At 42.2% G+C, this 19,014-nt stretch overlaps 1 long non-coding RNA gene across 1 annotated transcript; it reads right to left on the bottom strand.

Annotated features, from left to right (window-relative positions):
- Nucleotides 1-867: 867 nt before the first annotated feature.
- LOC140068858 (uncharacterized) lies at nucleotides 868-14,649 on the bottom strand. Its single transcript, XR_011848596.1, has 3 exons — nucleotides 14,586-14,649; nucleotides 11,150-11,320; nucleotides 868-1,068 (listed from the first exon to the last, which is right to left on the bottom strand). It is a non-coding gene; the product is annotated as an uncharacterized lncRNA (long non-coding RNA).
- Between the last annotated feature and the right edge of the window lie 4,365 nt (nucleotides 14,650-19,014).

The following is a 19,014-nucleotide window of genomic DNA, read 5'->3' as shown; positions in this document are numbered from 1 at the left end:
AGCTGAATCATGCATCAGATCTGAAAAACAGGAGATCTGGAACCCCTGGTGTAACAATGTCCATGTGGGTTGTCATGAAGAAGTCTGGGGAGCATTTATTGTTCATGTGGTTTGTGAAGTCATCCATTTTGCTCTTAAAGGGAACCTGTTACCTGGAATGTCATTTTAACTGGTGACAGGTCCTGGCTCCCTGCCAGCAGTGTCTGGTGAGGCTCGGGAGGAGGGCAGTCTGTGTGCCTGTGTCTCCTCATGCATTCTTCCTGCCCTATAAACCACCTCCCCCCCTGCCTGCCCAATGCATATGACAGGAATTGGGGGGCGGGGGGGGGTTGGATGAGTGTGGTGGAGAGGAGCCTGACACAGGTACATGTTACTGGCAAGGAGCCAGGTAATGTGAAATAAAGCTTTATAAACTTCTGAGATGGTTCAGAATGCTGACAAAGGCATTTTTAAAATCAACATAGCATAGGCTATTGGAACCTGTCACCAGCTAAAAATGACATTCCTTGTGCCAGGTTTGCATTAAGTAAAATTCGTGTACAGGATTTCTACATGTTTGTGGTACTTTCCACGCTGGAAACTACAGTATAAGATGGGATTCTTGAAAACCAAAGGGCACTTGTAGCCCCCAATTAGTGGGTGGAGAGGGAGCTGTTGTAAGCTGTCCTACTAGACTGGTCATTGGGGCACTTAATATATTGTGTGGTACCCCTATCCAGGAGATACACAAAGGCAGTGTGAGAACGCCAAGTGTCACAAAGCATCAAGATGTAGCTTCTTTTTATTGGGAGATGGTACTGATTCGAGATTAACAATCATTGTCCTATGGATAAAACTTTATTAAAAAGGTTAAACTAGAAGCCAGCATCAAATATCTCCTCTGCATGCTCCGCTCCTGCTGACTTCAGGTTACACAGCTTTTTTGATCGGACTGGACTATCACTCTAGTTTAAAAACAACTTTCTCCAGACCTAGCTGAAGGCACATAGCCCTTTCACCCATTCAATTCAGTAAACGACAACCTCTTCTTGGTCGATCATGTTCTTCTAACACCAGCCAAAGAATTTCCTGAAATGGCAATGTACAGGAACTGTGAGGGAGGCGCTCACTCTTGCCAAACATTCCCTGGATCCTGAAACCCAAGAAATGGCTGATCCAGAAGGGAGATAACATGGAGAAGGGGGTATCTGGCACCTTGAGGAGAAAAAGCAAAGAGGCGACTGAACAATGGTTGACATATCACTGGTCCTAAACTGTCAACATCAAGAAGAAATGCTTTATGCTTAACTAAGACAAAGCGGTAAAAGCTTTGCAGTCTATGGAGAGAGACTGGTACAGGACCACAATTATCCCAGTCCAATATAATGTTAGAATACAGGTTCAGTAATGTAGGAAATCATTATTCCAACATTGCAGCGGTGGAGTGTGATTCAGGAAATAACTTAAAGGGGTCGTCCAATTGTTTATAAAATTCTGGAGGCGGGCTGGGAAGGAATTGTTAAAAAAACAAACCTGTACTCACCTTCTTCTTCGTCTTGCTGATCTGTGCCCCTGTTTGTTTACAGGGACACAAAATCTCCGCTAAAGTCAGCTTCTGGCTGGCCGAGTATCAGGTGCTGAGATATGGAAACGGGTGGGCATGGCCGGCCAGCGCAGCTTCCATGCCCCTGTGCCCAAGCATGGCTTCTGTGCCTCGGTAAACAAAGAGGGGCACAGACCGGCGAAACCGCCGCGCTGGACAACGGGAGCGATGGAGATGAGTACAGAATTTTATAAACAATCTGACAACCCCTTACTAACGTACATCTACAGTAACTTCTCAATCAGAAGTATAGTGAGTGCAGCTTTGGATGATTCTGTTACTGCATTGTTTGTGATTTGTTCTGGAGTTTCCTAGAAGTATCTATTGTCTCCAGCCACTGTGTGCACTCTACGGTCACAGCTGTGAGGTACATGAGACCTATACAAACTAAATGTTACATTAAAAAAGTGAAACAGCACGGTATCATGAGCTGCTTGTAATCATAGCCCGTATTTGCTGCAGCTCTCTATGGACTTTTACTAATTGCCTCATCTGACCTCATTGCCTAGATTCCAGGTGACTTCTGAATGTAGGTTGCCCTTTCTTATCTATTACTGAGAAACAGTGGGGGAAATGATATACAGTTTTATTTCTGTTGTTTTATGTCCTCCAGATCCCGGTGGTGGAAAGAATGAAACCAAGGTGAAAGGTCAGGGAAAAGGTGCAGGTTATAGTAATGAGACAGGGTCAGTGACCACCAGCTGCTGATGGGAAGGAATGTAATGTTCACATAACACAAGTGCCACCACCAGAGAATGTGTGGACTGCTTGTCATTGTCTCCACACAACATTCCTTGTGTATGGAAGTATGGGCTCCCTGGATTAGCTCAGAGGCCCTCAGTTTGCTTCCATATTAGTGTCCAAATAGTATAAAGGCAAATCATTGTTATGTGATGAAACCAGTGTGATTATGTCACTGAACGATTATTTTGATATTACTACTAGTGCTGCTGTCCTGTACAGCACATAAGAGCCTTCTAACCTTTGTAGCCCATAATACGGAAGCACTAAAGGGCCATAGAAACTCAGTGGGGGTTATTTATCATTGACTTTAAATTGTTATAAATAGTGACTTAAACATAGAACCACTGGCTGTGTAAAGCCAGATTTCTGCATCATCTAACATTTGTGTATCAGGACAATCATCCTCATCATTAACAACAACATCATCATCATCATCATTACAATAATCAGGGGGGCTGCTGTGGTATTCCTCTTCTTCGTTATCTTCAGTCTTAAATTCTAAGTTCTTCCCACTAGTTTCTCCACTTCTGTACTAGTCTATTTGGTGCTGCGATTATTTAGTCAGACACTGCTGAGAGATTTATTAAAGGGCTAACAGCACTTTAATAAATCTGAGGGGCAGCGGAGCTCCAAAGTAAGCATAGAACTTTCACAAGGAATCTACCTAATGATAAATATCCCTTAGTGTCTATGATATATTTTATGGTATGATATATTTTAATAAACTTTAATGGGGGTGGGTATCTTGTACCAAGGTGAGGACCAACAAGGCTGTGTACCCTGTCACAATTATTATTGATATTTGTAGATTAGGATAACCTATTCAAGGGATAGATCTTCCATATCAGGTTAGAGGGTTTTGACACTCAGGACCCTCCCCGATCGGCTGATGCTGGTTTCTTCCAGTGCAAGAATCAGCTTAAATGAAAGCTCCGTTCTCTGTGTTGTGGCCAGCCCAGGTAACTGCAGCTTGGCTCTCATTTTCAGTGAATGGGAACTTAGCTGCAGTAATACAATTACGCCACTACATAAAGAACAAAGGTGTTCCTGAAATGAATCCCATATAATGGATAGGTCATTTATATTGTTACACTAGAAAACTTTTTTTATTTTAATTTTTTCTTTAGGCTCTTTTTTTCGAGCTCATACAGTATGTACTTATTGCTTTCTTATTGTATTTGACAAGCTGTTTTGTTTGTTATCTTGTTTGTTGTTTTACAGCAGGTCGTCTGCTGCCTCCTCATCCTCGGCAGGGCACATGCTTTCCAGGCACCGAGCTATATAAATATATGCAGCCGGCGCCTTATTTACAAAAACAATTCAGAGGTTAAGTCATAGTTTGTTTGCGGTGCTGACAGACATGTACAGGATCACATGTCACGCCACCTGACCGTGGAATCTTCACACCAAATACAATTAAACCCAAGAAAGCAGAAGAATCGTCCTCGCTCATATATCAGAGAGCTCCGAATATATAATAACCAGAGATTCATACTCCAGGGGGAACAATCACCTATACGTATAATCATTTCACAGCAACAAACCCAGAAAATGCAGCTACTTTCCTGAGACTTATGTGACAGGTGATAACTATATCAAAGACTATGAAGGGGTGTAAACTTTCACAAGCCTTTCTATGTGACACCAGTCTGTGTGGAGCCCCAGCATTAGACCAGTGTTACACACAGACTTATGTACTACAACAGGTGCAGTCCACAGAAAAAAGCAAGCCACATGAGAGATACTACAGCGTCAACTGTAACATGAGAGTCGCTATGGCTTCATCTGTCATGGGTCTTGCTAGTAATCTTTAGACCGGATTTTTCTGAGGTGTCTGATAGGTACATAGGACTCCCTGGAGGCCAGTGTCCACTAGGGGTACACTACAGCTCCATTTGTCTGCAGAAGACAAGGTCAGACTCTACCCATGAGACCCACGTAGATAATTGGAGTGGTAGTATGAATGCTGCACCATCCCTCCCTCTTTAGCCTGCTCTGTACTGCAATACATGGATAATATCCTGCCCCTAACTAATATAATACACCTCTTAATGCCCCACACACTGTATAATGTCCCCACTATTGATCTCTACATAGTAAAATGTCTCCCTTCCTATGGCCCACCTTCCCTGGATAATTCTTTTTTGCAGTGCCCTCCCCATGAATAATTCCTCATGTACTGTGGTTTCCTAATGCACTCCTGTGGCCTGCCAACTAAAAATACCCTCTTTTCCATAGCCCTCCCTCGTTTACCTTTTTTTTCTGAAAAAAATATCTGATACTCACCTCTCCTGGTTCCCCTGCTGCTCTGGAGTCAGAAGACATGATGACTCCATCCCAGCCTCAGAGCCACACAGTAGTGGCAGGGCTAAATCTGGGACTCACCACTGAAATCAGGATACACCACCATGGACAGTTCCTCCAAACCCAATATTGTTGGGAAGCATGCCTTCATCCATACAAGAGGACATGGCCTGATCATCATAGAGTTCTTTAAATAACTTCATTTACAGCTGTCGTACAGGTCACAGGAATTTGGATACAACTGTTTTCACCTCAAGTGTTTGCCTCCCCTGTACATGTCCATACATCTTAATCAGGGGAGTAACTAATAGAGGCAGGGTCCCATAGCATGCTTCTGAATAGGGGCCCCCTTCCACATACTCACACATGCAAGTTATAATCACACAGTTATATACTCATACACACATATTGAGCGTATACACACATACAGTGCCACGTACAAATGTACATCATATATATACACAGTATATGCACACACCATACAGTATATACACATCACAGATACAGATACAGATACACTTTTTAGCGTGTCAGGTTGGATGATGGGGCCCCCAGTCACAGCGGGCCCCATAGCAGCTGTTATGGCTGCTAAAGCTGTAGTTACGACTCTTATCTTAATGTATTTCTATGGACTTCAACTATCTTCATATTTGTTTGTGTGAACCTCAGTGTGTGCATAAAATATTATAAAATCCCAATGGTGTATCCAGCTATTTGATGATTGTGTAAACTCAGCAAATTTTGAGCAGATAATGATCTGTGTTACATCAATATGACGAGTGTCTGGACTAACATCAGACGGCAGAATAACAGTGCGTCTGGTAATAACCTGATCAGGAAGTTTGCGACAGATCACTGCAAGGAAAGCCCATAGCAGCACCGGCAGCAGCAGCGATATCATGTATTTATGTTCTGCACTTCATACTTATCAGCTTCCTCCAACTTTGTTACGCTCCAGGGTCTTGCCATACCTGCTCATCAGCAGAGAAGAGTACCAGCTCAACAGGATGTACAAAGCCATTTCATTGCTTCCTATCCAGTCACTTCTAATTGGGTTCCGTTCTGGGGAAAAAGTCCCAAAATCCCAGGAGACACAAGCCGTCATAAAAAAAATAATAAGATAATAAATTGTTGCTTTGAAAAACATGAGTATAGACATTTTGAGAGCAGTAGAATTAACACCAGGGGCGCTACTAAGGTAGTTACTTTTTGTACATTGGGTTGAAATTATAGCAGTTATGCTCTTATACATATGGGCAGTATTATAGTAGTTATATTCTTGTACATAGGGGACAGTATTATAGTAGTTATATTCCTGTACATAGGGAGCAGTATTATAGTAGTTATATTCTTGTACATAGGGAGCAGTATTATAGTAGTTATATTCTTGTACTTCGAGCGCAGTATTATAGTAGTTATATTCTTGTACATAGGGGGCAGTATTATAGTAGTTATATTCTTGTACATAGGGGGCAGTATTATAGTAGTTATATTCCTGTACATAGGGGCAGTATTATAGTAGTTATATTCTTGTACTTCGAGCGCAGTATTATAGTAGTTATATTCTTGTACATAGGGGGCAGTATTATAGTAGTTATATTATTGTACATAGGGGTAGTATTATAGTAGTTATATTATTGTACATAGAGGAAGTATTATACTAGTTATATTTTTGTACATAGCAGACCGTATCCTAGTAGTTCCTGAATATGGGTTTTTGTACACTGGAGTAAGTATTATAGTTTCTGGTACATATTAGGAATTATTATAGTAGTTACTTTGGTTGAAATAAGTATTGAACACGCCATCAATTTTCTAAGTAAATATATTTAAATGTTTTAAACTATACTTTATACTTTTGACACAAATTAATTTCTCACCAGATGTCAGTAACAAAACATCCAATCCCCATATGCAATGCCTTTTGTCTTCCAAACACGGTGTGTATTGACATTGGAAGAGTTTATTTTTGATAAGTATTTCCAGTATTTCACAGGTCTGAATGCACTTGAACATGATTTTTATTCAGCAATGGAATTTTGTGTGGATGACATGCATAACGGCATGGAAATTGTTTTTTGTGCAACAATTGTACCTACTTATTCAAGGTCTTTCTGTAGCTCTCCACAGGTGGTCCTTGGTTCATGAACAACTCTTCTGATAATTCCCTTTACTCCTCTCTCTGAAACACTGCTCAATGGAACCTGCAGTAGTTTAGAAATTCTTCTGCACTAATGCCAAAGGTCCTGAGACAGCTCACTGGTTTTACCCATCATGAGATGTTTCTTGTGTGGCACCTTAGTAAGAGGAAACCTTTTATAGGTGGAGCAGCGGTTTTTGCTGGATTGGAGTGGAGCAGCATTTTGTTGGCAGGATTGTTTTCTAATTACTGATTTTTTGCACCTTTCTTCATGTGTTCAATCTTTTTCCCTATGTCATTTCTCATTATTATAATTCATAACCATGTCTTCTAAAGTAATGTTGAGAACCACCTAGCTGCTAATACATGCTTCAAATGGTTTCTTCTGACATTAACTATGTATATGTTTTAAGTATCAAGTTTTATTGTTTTTTGCTTTGTGTTTTTTGTTTCATCACCTTTGTAGTCTTGTTCACTTGATAAAGGGGTACTTGGCGACCCCGAAACGCATTTCTAACCAGTCTTTACTACATGTGTGCGCCGCTGATCCCGATCCACGTTCCTCCATTTCTCATTACACACATAACTTAATTTATGAAAAGCTATTTTTTTAATTCTTTGCCAGTGGGAACTGTTTTGTTTTTACCAACATCTAAAAATGTATTTTCATTTTATTTTATTAACTTAAAAAAAGGTGAAATGTTCAATACTTATTACAACCACTGTAGATTCTTGTGCTTAAGGACGATAGTATTTGACAAAAGAAAAACCTTCTCTGGGACTAGTTATCTTGTAATTCAGATTATAACCCCTGCCTTCCCAAGCCCAGACTCTCTTTGACTATGTTCTGTCTGATTCTTGATGCCACATTCATGTCCTCTGACCAGCTTGGACCAGCTGTCAGCTACACTAGGACTTCTCAGAAAGTTAGTGGCTATGGGGCACATTTACTTACCCGGTCCAGTCGCGATCCAGCTGCGGGTTCTCCGATGCTGATTCGGGTCCGGCCGGGATTCACTAAGGTCCATGCGCCGATATCCACTAGGTGTCGCTGGTGCGCCGAGGTCCGCTGGAGTTCACCAGAGTTCACCTTCTATTTCTTGGTGCAGGTAAGTGAGTGTCAAGCAACTTTTTTTTTAAAATACCGCCAGATTTTCCAACGGCCACGCCCCCCGATTTCCGTTGCAAGCAACAGAATTCGGCGCAAATCGGAAATAGTTGGGATACCCGATGGAATCGCGCGATTCGGACCCTTAGTAAATGAGCCCCTATGTGTCCTCATTGCAGTGAAGTCAGATCCCTGTATAGGGGTTAAAGGAGAGATACTAAAGGGACTCTTGTGATAGGGCCATTGCCAAAGTGTTTGGGTGGAAGAGTGTGTCCATAACCACATGCACAGAGAAGTTGTTGTTTATCTAGCCTCTAGAACTACTATGTCTTCTAACTAACTCACAGATCTTGAGCATACTAGAAATCATACTAGAAATCATAGTTTGTAGTGCACAGCCTTCAATTTCTTGGGATGCTTTATGGGTATATCCACTCCTGGGATGTTTGACAATGTTGATCATGCTTCATTAACTGCTTCTCTTTTGCAGTATAACTCTGCAAATTTGGCCTTTAAGAGTCTTGTGAAAGTTATAACAGTGGCCATGATGGTAACTTTTAACTACAGTTTCTGGAATTTCCTTTTTAAGGGGATGCTCTTAGAGGAATGCTTTTTGTTCTGGGTGCCAGTCAGGGGCCGCTGGAGGACAATAGTTTTGTGATTGTCCATAAAGCCAGTGAGATGGGAGGTACTATGTGCTAAAAGCTTTTTGGCAGAAATGGAAGAATTGAAGTTCATGTTCAGTGACTAAGGAAAGTATAAAAATCCCATCATCTTCACTGAGCTGTAATCCACAACTCAACTCAACTACAACTGTCAGCAAATATCAAAAGTTAGAGTAACATGGGGGAGCAGGAAAGCTGTCCAGGGAACTGCAAGATGAATGGCTATTTAGTATTCTGATAACAGAGCCTTGGTGAAGGGCCTTGTGCCTTTTCTCAGTTAAGGGATTTTCTTTATTCAGATATTTTACTTATTTCATTGCAAACTTTCCAACCAAAGTAACATTTGTATCTTTCTCATACAGTAGACAATAGAGATGAAGGCAAAATGAGAATAAGCTACAAGATATGTGGGAGGGAGTCACACAATCTTATACAAGTGCCACAATGGCCCTCATCCAAAAAAATAAATAAAACAATCATGCAAAGAGAAATGCTAAGAGGCCATGACACAGAGCTGAGTATAAGGTGAAGTCCCTGTTATAGGATGATAACCTAGGAGCCAATGATCTAAGATGGATGACCAGTATCATCACAGCCTCCCTGAATCTGCAAGTGAGGGCAGTCCACGTACCTACTTTACAAGCTGGACTATAGCATGGGCAGAAGGGTTAATTGTCCCAAACCCTGTTACATTTAGGAGTAGCAGAGTATGATAATGAAAAGTAATTGAATTCATTTGCCATATACCGTATTTTTTGGACTATAAGGCGCTCAGAAATCAAAGGTGCGCCTTATAGTCCAGTGCGCCTTATATATGAACCGTACTGACAGACAACTGCCTTGAACTGTGCACAGGTCTGCCACCTGCTGGTCATTCATCCTTATAATCAGGTGTGCCTTATAGTCCAGTGCGCCTTATATATGAACCTAGACATTTTAGCAGGCATTTATTGATGGTGTGCCTTATACTCCGGTGCGCCTTATAGTCCGAAAAATACTATACATACATTTCCTCAAATGGATGATATTTTAATAAAATAAATGTAGCCATGTTGTTCCTCAGAAATGAGATTTTTGTCCTTGGATACAACCAGCACTGCTGGTGTGATTGTACAAAGAAACAAATAATTTTTGAATATGTTAAGGTCAGGAGTTACTGCATGTACTTTAGTAATGATCTCATAAACCAGGGCGCCAGGGAAGGCTCAATAGTGCATGCCTGCCATCAGGGCTTGTGTGTGGGAATGGTGGTATCCAAGGAAGCTATCTTGTTTCAAAGGGACAACATGGCTACACACTGATAGATTTTCACACTGGTAGATTTTTTTTTAAAACATGCAATTGAAGAAATATATGTATATCGCAGATTAACTAAATTAAATGCTCAGATGGGAATACTCTTTTAATGGCATTTTTTATTCTATATAAAGCAAAATTATTATACTCTAATTTTCATCATGCATCTTTTTTTTGAATATCTAGCATCTACATCTTTGTATGTCGAGATGCCATGTATAGAAAACAGCTAGTAGAAATTATTATTTAGGCAATTCTTCAGTATTCCAAAAAAAAGAAACAGTAAAACTGCAGTGACAGTATAAGTGAATGGTAGTTGTAGTGTCAGGATTATGGTACATGCTAATATTCCAAACCGTTATCCAGGAGTCATCTGAATTGTCTTGTTGGGGCTTGATAAGAATATTGATGAGTTAGTTAAACTGCTGATACCTCTTCCATGTAGCTCATGATTATTACTGTCTATTAGCCCCAGCTCTGTACCCACCAAGAAGCTTTCATGTCTGCAGTGAGGAGCTCCCTATGGTGGAGATCTGCTTACATCTGCCTCCTGTGTCTGATTAGCAGTAAACCTGTTACACCAAGCTGTGTCTTCTGAAATTTCATGTCATGTGAGAAGAATGATCAGCCTCGGCTATGATCCATCAATAGTAATGGAGGTTATAACAGCATAAAAAGACATGTAGACTGACTCCATAGACCTTTTCTGGTGAACTTGGCCTCAGAAAACAAGGTAAAAGAATACACCACGTTTTTAGCATCATCAAAATACACTCATGGCAAAGTGAGTATTCCCTCCACCTCCACTTAACTTCTTACTGTATTTTATACATCATAAATTCTCCTCAAACCCCACCTTAACAAACCATAAACCCCTTATACCAAATAACCAATGTTCCCCATCCGGAAACTGTCTCTGTAGTCCCATGACTTCTTTCTCTATACACAGGGCCATTAATATATGAAATATATGTGACATAGATTCTTATTTCTCTATTGTGACCCCAATATTTTCCCTGGAGGTTTCTGGGACAAGCTCTACATGAAGTCAGGGCCGCCTTCCAGATATATATCTTATTCCAAGTATTATGTGATTTGGATGCTGTTTCAGTCATAATGTAAAATTTATAGATCGTCTTAATGTAGATTAAATAAAACCGTAATCATCATTTCACTGACCATTAATCTAAAAGAGGAAATTCTGGAATATGTGGCTTTTGTAATTCATCCAAAGTCACTTTTGGCAGAAAATATTATTATAAATGGGAAATACTATTCATCAAAGTCTTGTGTTACCTTGTTCCACTTACCGTGTTCTAGCTTATTCTCTAGTCACAACTAGAGCTGCTATCACAGTTCAGCCTTCTTTTACCAGAGAGCAGGATATTCTTGGATCTTAGATGTCAGTTTCATAGTTAGAGCTGCAACCAGCAGATTGGAGGCTTCTCAGTAGCAGACTTTGGTCTTCCTGCTCTTCAGATCTGGTAATAAGATGATACACTTGGATTTTTCTCATAGTTCATATTGCCATTGTCTGGTAGACTCATCAGCTTATCTTACTGACCAGTGTGAATCATAAGGGCTATGTCTAGCCATGTGGCTTAGTGCAGATTAGTGGATGCAAAGATCACGTGCCAAAACCGCAGATGCATCAAAAATATAAGTTACAAGGGATTTACAGAAAATCACTTGCAGTCAGCATCATGGGTGAATAGCACTAACTTATTCAAAAAAGTCACAACTTACACATCTGTAATACAGTGATAACTCGGGGAACACTGCTGAAAACTAGACCATGGTGAACCTTGAAGAGAGATTGTCTTAGAATCGCAAAAGTGCACATGCGCCACAAAATGTCACATAAACAGAAGAAAAACAAAGGTACATGTGTCCCATTGTGTAAGTTCATGGTTCGGTAAGTGGCGGTACTTGCTTCGTGTCTCACTGCACTGTGAATGTCACCTGACCCATGGCTTTCAGCCCAGATAGTGTTCACAATGGTGTGCATGCCGCATAATAAAGAGCTAAAGTGTGTATAAATGTAGCCTAAATCAGTGTTCCCAGGGAACTACTGTAACTTGGTCATTAAAAAACACACTAAAAATGTAACTTTCATCCGGTGTCGCTTGTCACCTATAGGTTTGCTTTTAAATATTGTATGTGCAGGCCCCTTGAATACACTTTGGGGGAAAATTTATTAAGACTTGTGTTTTAACCCCTTAGTGAGCGGGCCCATTTGTGCCTTGATGACCAAGGCATATTTTTCAAAAACAGCATGTGTCACTTTATCTGGTTAGAACTTAAGATGTCTTTAACTTCCTCTATTGTTTTTGAGTTTGTTTTTCGATGACATTTTGTACTTGAAAGTGGGAAATGGTTGATATATTTTGAATTTAGTTATGAAAAAAAGGTGAATTTAGTAAACATTTTGAAAAAAAATTAGCTATTTTCAAACTTAAAAATGTTCTGTTTTTAAACTGATAGTCTTACTACCCGAATTAGTTAATAACTAACATTTACCATATCTCAGCTTTGTGTTGGCGTCATTTTAGAAGTGTCCTTTTGTTTTGTTATGACACTAGAAAGATCAGAAATCGAACAGAGTTCTCTCAAATTTTCAAGAAAATTTTAGAATCAATTATTTTAAGAACCATTTCATTTCTATAGGGGTTTTGGAAGTTCTCTTATTAGAAACCCACCACATATCACCTTGTTTCAATAGCTTCACCCCACCAAACTATTTGATACAGCAGGTAGGCAGTTCATTAACCCTTTAAATATTTAACAGAACTTCAAACAAAATGAAGATTTGATTTGGAATTGATATTTATCATTAATACATTTATTTAGCCGCAAAATTTACCCACATTCACTGAATAAAAGTAGGAATTGCATCTACAAATAAATTGTGCAGTTTTTTCTGAGTGAGAGGACACCCCACATGTGGCTGTAAACACATGTGGATGTCAGGGCACATGGCGGGGAGCAGAAGGGAAGGAGCACCAATGAGCTTTTGTAGGGCAGAATAGTTTTTGGGTGCCATGACGTTTTGAAACACAATCCATAGGCTCCATCTGTGATCGCACAATGAGGTAAGATTGCATTTCCTTCTTGTTTAGTTAACGTGTGGGAAACACAATGGGGCTTATTTGCTAAGGGTCCGTGGAAGCACTTTTGTCGGACTTTCCAACGTTTTCGGGGATTGCACAGCCATGACAGGTACTTAACAGGGGATTGTGTTGCATGTGATCGGATTGTGGCGCAGCTATGCCAGGTTCTGTGCGACAGAATTCAGGGGGGGCGCGTCATCGGACAATCCAACAGATTCAGACTGAGCGCAGGATTTAACTTTCAAATTGTGTTTGAGCGCATTTTTTCATTACAGGGTTCACTGCAAGTAATTACCGTTTTTATATTTTTATAGTTTGGGAATTTTGGAAGTGGTAATACCCAATCTGTTTTTTTTTTACTTTTTTTTCACTTTTTTATTATTTATTGTTTTATATGTGTAAGGGGCTTTTGGGGACATTTTAATGAATTTTATTTAAAATTTTTATTTACTTTTTATTTTTTATGTTTTTTTTTTTACTTTTTTTTTTACTTTTACAATACTATCATATGAACTAGTGATCATGTGATTACTAGTTCATACTATGCACTATGACCTATGCTATAGCACTCTGGCGATGAGGAGATTTTTGTGCCCTTTCTGCCAGAAATAAAAATAATAAATCTCTCCTTGTGCCATCCTGCAAGTCTTGGAGGAACTGAGGATGGAACAGGGGTAGAGTAAGACAACAATAGGCAGTGTGATGTATCAAGGTTGTGGACCCCACCATTCTAAACCTCTCAAAAACAAAATTAGGTAATTTGTGTATACACAGAACAAAGGATGCTACATAGATGTTCAAATATCAAGTTTAGTATATAATCAAGGCAACAGCTCAGAACAAGACTCACAGTTCCATAGCAAATTTTACAACATAGACATGGTAACGGAACCAATCTCACTACATAGATACATAATCGGAACCAAGCTTACTGTATAGATAAGGCACCAGAACTAAACGTACTACTTAAATATCATACTAAAAGCAGTTTCAGACTGTGAATCACAGACTGCGCAACATCCTGTTTTATGGACTTACCATACTGCGCAAGGGAAAAGGGGGTTGTGAACAGAAAAGGGTATTCTCACAAAGAAAAGTTTCTTAAATATACTCAGGATAACAATATAACACATTCTCTAATTCACTGTTATTAAAATACAACATTTCACAGATATAAGTCCAACCTGTCTCTATCAATCCTAGTGTACATGCCCCTATAACTTCTGACTTAGGGTTGCCGAAGCCATCTTGGATTTCTGTGTGACACCCTGCAGCTGAGAATTCTGTCTCTCTCTGCCCCCTGCACTCTAGCCCCACCCCCTGCATTTCAGGACAGAGCTAACAGACACTCACTCACTTCCTGCTACTAAACAACACATGGTGAGGAAAGAGAAGCTGCAAGCTACGAGCTGACAGTGTGTAATAGACATCTCATGGATCTCATCATCTCTTATCTCTGATCTATCTCATCTCTCTTTCTATGTGTCAGATAGTAGTACAATGTTGAGATGGTAAATGAAAGTGTATATAAACCCGTACCCTTATAATCTAGCCACATTGTCAGCTCACAGAACTAGAGGATCATAATGTGTCTGCTTAGAGAGTCTCCATCAACACTCTCAAATTTAGCACTCACCATCACTGAGTGATAGGAACTTAAACAGCAAGTTTACAAGTCCCATGATCCTTTAGTTCTCTGTAACTCCTCCTCCCTCTTATGCTCTGCTCCCATTGATGATGTAACAGACCTTCTTGCTCTGTAACCATAGTAATGATGTGCAACTGCCATCACCACAACATTGGTCATACTGGATGCACTGCAACCAACCGACTACAGCCAAACATAGTGATGATCACATGACCTGCCCAGGCAGGTGCAAGGCATGTGATGTGGACATGTGACCAGCTGACATCTTTTATCCTGTGTATGCTCTACAGGGACAAAGTCACTTATCTACTGTAAAACTATGAAACTATCACAGTGACATAAAATGCACTGCTTCTAAGTGGAACAGCATTGTTGAGCAGCTGGAAAGCAGGGACTCCTTGCATCATCTATCACTATGAGTCCCATACCCAGCGACGTGATTGTTCTGTGAAACAGACTCTGCGCTGTCTGTGCTTCATTCACTGACCATGGTTGTCTGAAACTGGCCTAAGGGAGATAGATTTTTATCTCATGCATATTGTTCGACTGCTTTCCTAAGGTGCTTACAATTTAATCTCCCTAATACATCAGGTATATCACTCCCAATATTCCTAACCTCAAGAGCTTGCAGTTAATCACATAGGTAGCCATTAATCTCTTCCTAACCGGGATATGATATCAATGACAACCTCATAAATGGATCATTGGATTAAACTTACTATTCAGGAATCCAGAAATGTCGCCACTGTCCATGTTTGGTCACCTTGGGGTAGTGCTCTGTGATGTCATCATCAATTATCTGTCAAAACGAGAATCCAGATGTTGGGAGGGAGATTTCTCCTCTAAACAGGCACTGAACACCAGGTTTGTAAAGGAGCAGAAGTGTCCTTGCCTGGTTACATGGTGCGCTGGCGGTAGTGGCGTGACCCGTCTGCGTCCTCTGTTTCTACTCGTGCTTGTTGTAACTAAGGAAATGTCTGACATAAAGTAGAAGCAGGTGCGCTCAATAAAGACCATTCTCGGCCCAGCTCAGGTTTATTTGATTTTGCGCTGCGTCTGGGCAGAGTGCCCGCAGCTTCGGTTTCAGCCTCTTGGCCTGACAACGATGGAGGCAACAAGGGACAGAAAACGTGAAATTAGATGTGAGAGTCTGAAACTGAGCGAAGTTTTAGGTGGTTAACAGCGAGCTCTGCAGCCATGTTTTCCTAACCTCAGTCTTCAAACAAATCAGAGCATTTTAAAGCTTATTCAGATGGAAGTGGACATTTTCCCAGATGTCTGCTTCTTACACCAAGCAAACATGTGCAACATCCCCCTTTTCTCTGGGCCTGGAGTCAGCCGGGGCCCGCAGTACCTGAGTGGCTGGCGGTTGCGGCCTAGGCACGCTAGTGTCACGGTGTTTGGTATGGGGAACCGGAGGGCTGTCCCACAGCCTGGCAGGTCTCCAGTAGGGTGGTGTTGACAAGAAATGATGAGGGAGAGGCTGCTATAGTGGATCTCCCTGGGGCAACCCTTTGGTGTCTAGAGTATGAGTCTCTGTGTGGTGGACAGGGTGCCCGTGATGGTGACAGCCGGAGTAGCAGGGACCAGACGGAGGCAGAGGTTGAACAGAAACACTTACAGTTCTTTATTGGAACCGACAGGAACATCAGCAACGTGCCTTTAACAGAGTGGTGGAGTACTGGAGAGGTACTTGGAGGGAGCCACAGGAGGTAGATCACCAGCCTGGATGCAATGGCAGGCTGGGAGGTAGCTGTGTCCTAATAGGAAGCTTCAGCTTTATCCTGGATATCTTCAGGTATCACCCTTAGGATGATACCCCTTTCCTCTCTCTCTCTGTCTAACTTGTTCAGACTCTCTGGTCTGTCTGGAACTCCTCTAAGAGTCTTCTCTAGAACATTCCTGGCCAGGGGTTTTATTACTCCCCTTGGTCAGGTGGTGGCTGCTCCTCCAATTACCTCTCAGCTCACAGAGAGAGGATGCTACACATGTGATTGGCTGACACATATGACATCACATAAAACAATTAACTCCTTCCTTACCAGGCAGGATCTACCACTGCAATGTCCCCTGTGTGATGTAGTGACATGCTGTGGGGCTGACTAGACCCTACACAGGCTGCAAGCTACATGGTGGGACGTATTCGCAAACACAGCTCTGCCTTGCATCGGCGAGGGTGTTGCATACCCCCGGGGCAATTGAAAGAGCCGCCCTCGGCTCGACTACGGATGGTTTGGGGCGCAGAGGTAGATAGGGGCACTTCTATGAAGTGCAGGCTACATGATATGTAGGGACAAACCGCCCATGGTCCTGGAGACAGGCACCTCGGTTGGTGTCGGACTAAGACACAGATATGTAAATGCTAAGTATGACAGTTGGCCGCTAACACCATTAAACCAAACTGTACAGTAGGAAAGGTGTGGTGTCATGTACTGTAATCCACTCCTTGCACCAGGGCCTGTATATTTGTTATATAAACACTTCTTCCCTAGCGACAAATATATAGTGTGTGTATATGCATTACGTTGGCATATGTGACACAATTAAACATTATACTACATAGAGACGGTCCGACACAGCCACACTACAATCTGAAAAGCCTATCAAAGGTTAGTGCAATATAAAAATAAATAAAGCAACACCTTGAGGTTGGCAAAAGTCTCACAGAAGGTCTCTAAGATCAAAGTCCATCTTCTGGGTACAGCCCTTGAGGTGGGAAAAGTGCAATAAAGATGCAAAGGGTCTACTCTAGGTGGAGAGGGGCAAAGTCCTTTGAAGGAATCTCTGCTGTGGCAGAGGAAGGGGTGCTATCATAGCACATGACAGTGGGCAGTTCAAGGTATGTCTCTTGACTGAAATAAATAAGGGTGAGAGTCCCAGGAAAGTCTCTGGCTCTATAGGGTTAGCGGGCACTCAGCCCAAATAGGATAGCAATAATAAATATACATATGTACAAGACACACAATACCTGGTAAGGCTTTCAGCCCATCAGGGGTTACTCAGAATCTTCCTCGGTGGTAAGTACTTCAGTGTCAGAAAAGCGTACCTGCCTCCTCCTTCTGTGTGACACCAGCTGGTACTCCTGCAGGTACGCAGGAGCTTTACCTTTTGTCTCCCTTTGAGACCTCCGAAGTTCCGGCTGGGAGAAGATAACAACCTCCTCATCGTCCTCCTCTGAGTCAGGCGCTGGAGTCGGAGTCTCAGCTGCCTCTGATGCTTCAGGGGTTGCAGACTCTGGAGCCGGATCATCCTCCACAGGCAGCAGTATTGGAGACTGCGGTGGGGATGATGGTCTCTCTGGGGTACCTCTTACTGGAGTGGAAACAACAAAACAGAGTTGAGGCACAGTCACAAGTTCTAAGAAACTGGGGGTAGGTGAACACAAGGAGGTCTGTAAGTTGGGGGTCGAGGTGAGAGGTGTGGACATAGGGGCAAAAGGACGAAGACATCTCTTCAGCCGGTTCCTATGTACCCGGAGTGGTGGACGGTCTCCTCTTGAAATCTCGTAGACTTCAAGGGAGAGACTGTCCCTAACTAGGTATGGCTCACGCTCCCAATGCCCATCTAGCTTACTGGTAGGATGGTTGTTGCGCAGCCACACTCGATGTCCTGGGGCAAAAGGCTCAGCACAGGCATTACGATCGAAGTCCCTTTTTTGTTTCTCCCGGGCCTCTTCCAACCGCAGATCCACAACTTCTCTGGCATCCGCCAGGCGCCTCTGGTGTTCGTGAACCCAGTCAGTCTGGGGGAGTAAAGACTGGGAATCAGGGGACTCCATGTCCCAGGTCATATCCGCAGGGAGATGGCCGTGCCTCCCGAACATCAGATAATACGGGGTGTATCCTGTGGAGCAAATGAGTGGTATTGTTGTACAGGTACACTAATTTGGGCAACAGTTTTGGCCTGTCAGCCCTTTTTGCAGGGGTCAGAGTCCTCAGCATATTGATTAGAGTCTGATTCATCTTTTCACAAAGCCCGTTGCCTTGGGGATGGTAGGCTGTGGTCCTCAGCTTTTTGCAGCCATATAGAGTGCACAGCTCCTGGAAGACTTGGGACTCAAATGCTGTTCCTTGGTCCGTAAGGATCTGGTCCGGACAGCCATAGGGGAGGATGAAGCTCTTCCACAGGGCCGCTGCGGTGGTCCTTGCGGACAGATCTCTGACAGGTACTGCAACCACAAATTTGGTATAGTGGTCGATGATCGTGAGAGCATAACTGTGACCGGATCTGCTGGGCTCCAACTTCACATGATCCAATGCCAGGATGTCTAAGGGCCGCTGGCTCACAATGGGATGTAGAGGGGCCCTTTGATTGTGTCGCTCTCCTCGAGCGATGGCGCAGGCTGGGCATTCTCGACACCAGGCTTCGATGTCGGGCTTCATGTTGACCCAGTAGAAGCGCTTTCGGAGGGTGGCTT

Source organism: Engystomops pustulosus, chromosome 7 (genome assembly GCF_040894005.1).
Source record: "Engystomops pustulosus chromosome 7, aEngPut4.maternal, whole genome shotgun sequence".
Classification (NCBI taxonomy): domain Eukaryota; kingdom Metazoa; phylum Chordata; class Amphibia; order Anura; family Leptodactylidae; genus Engystomops; species Engystomops pustulosus.
This window is presented reverse-complemented; position numbering and strand designations above follow the sequence as displayed.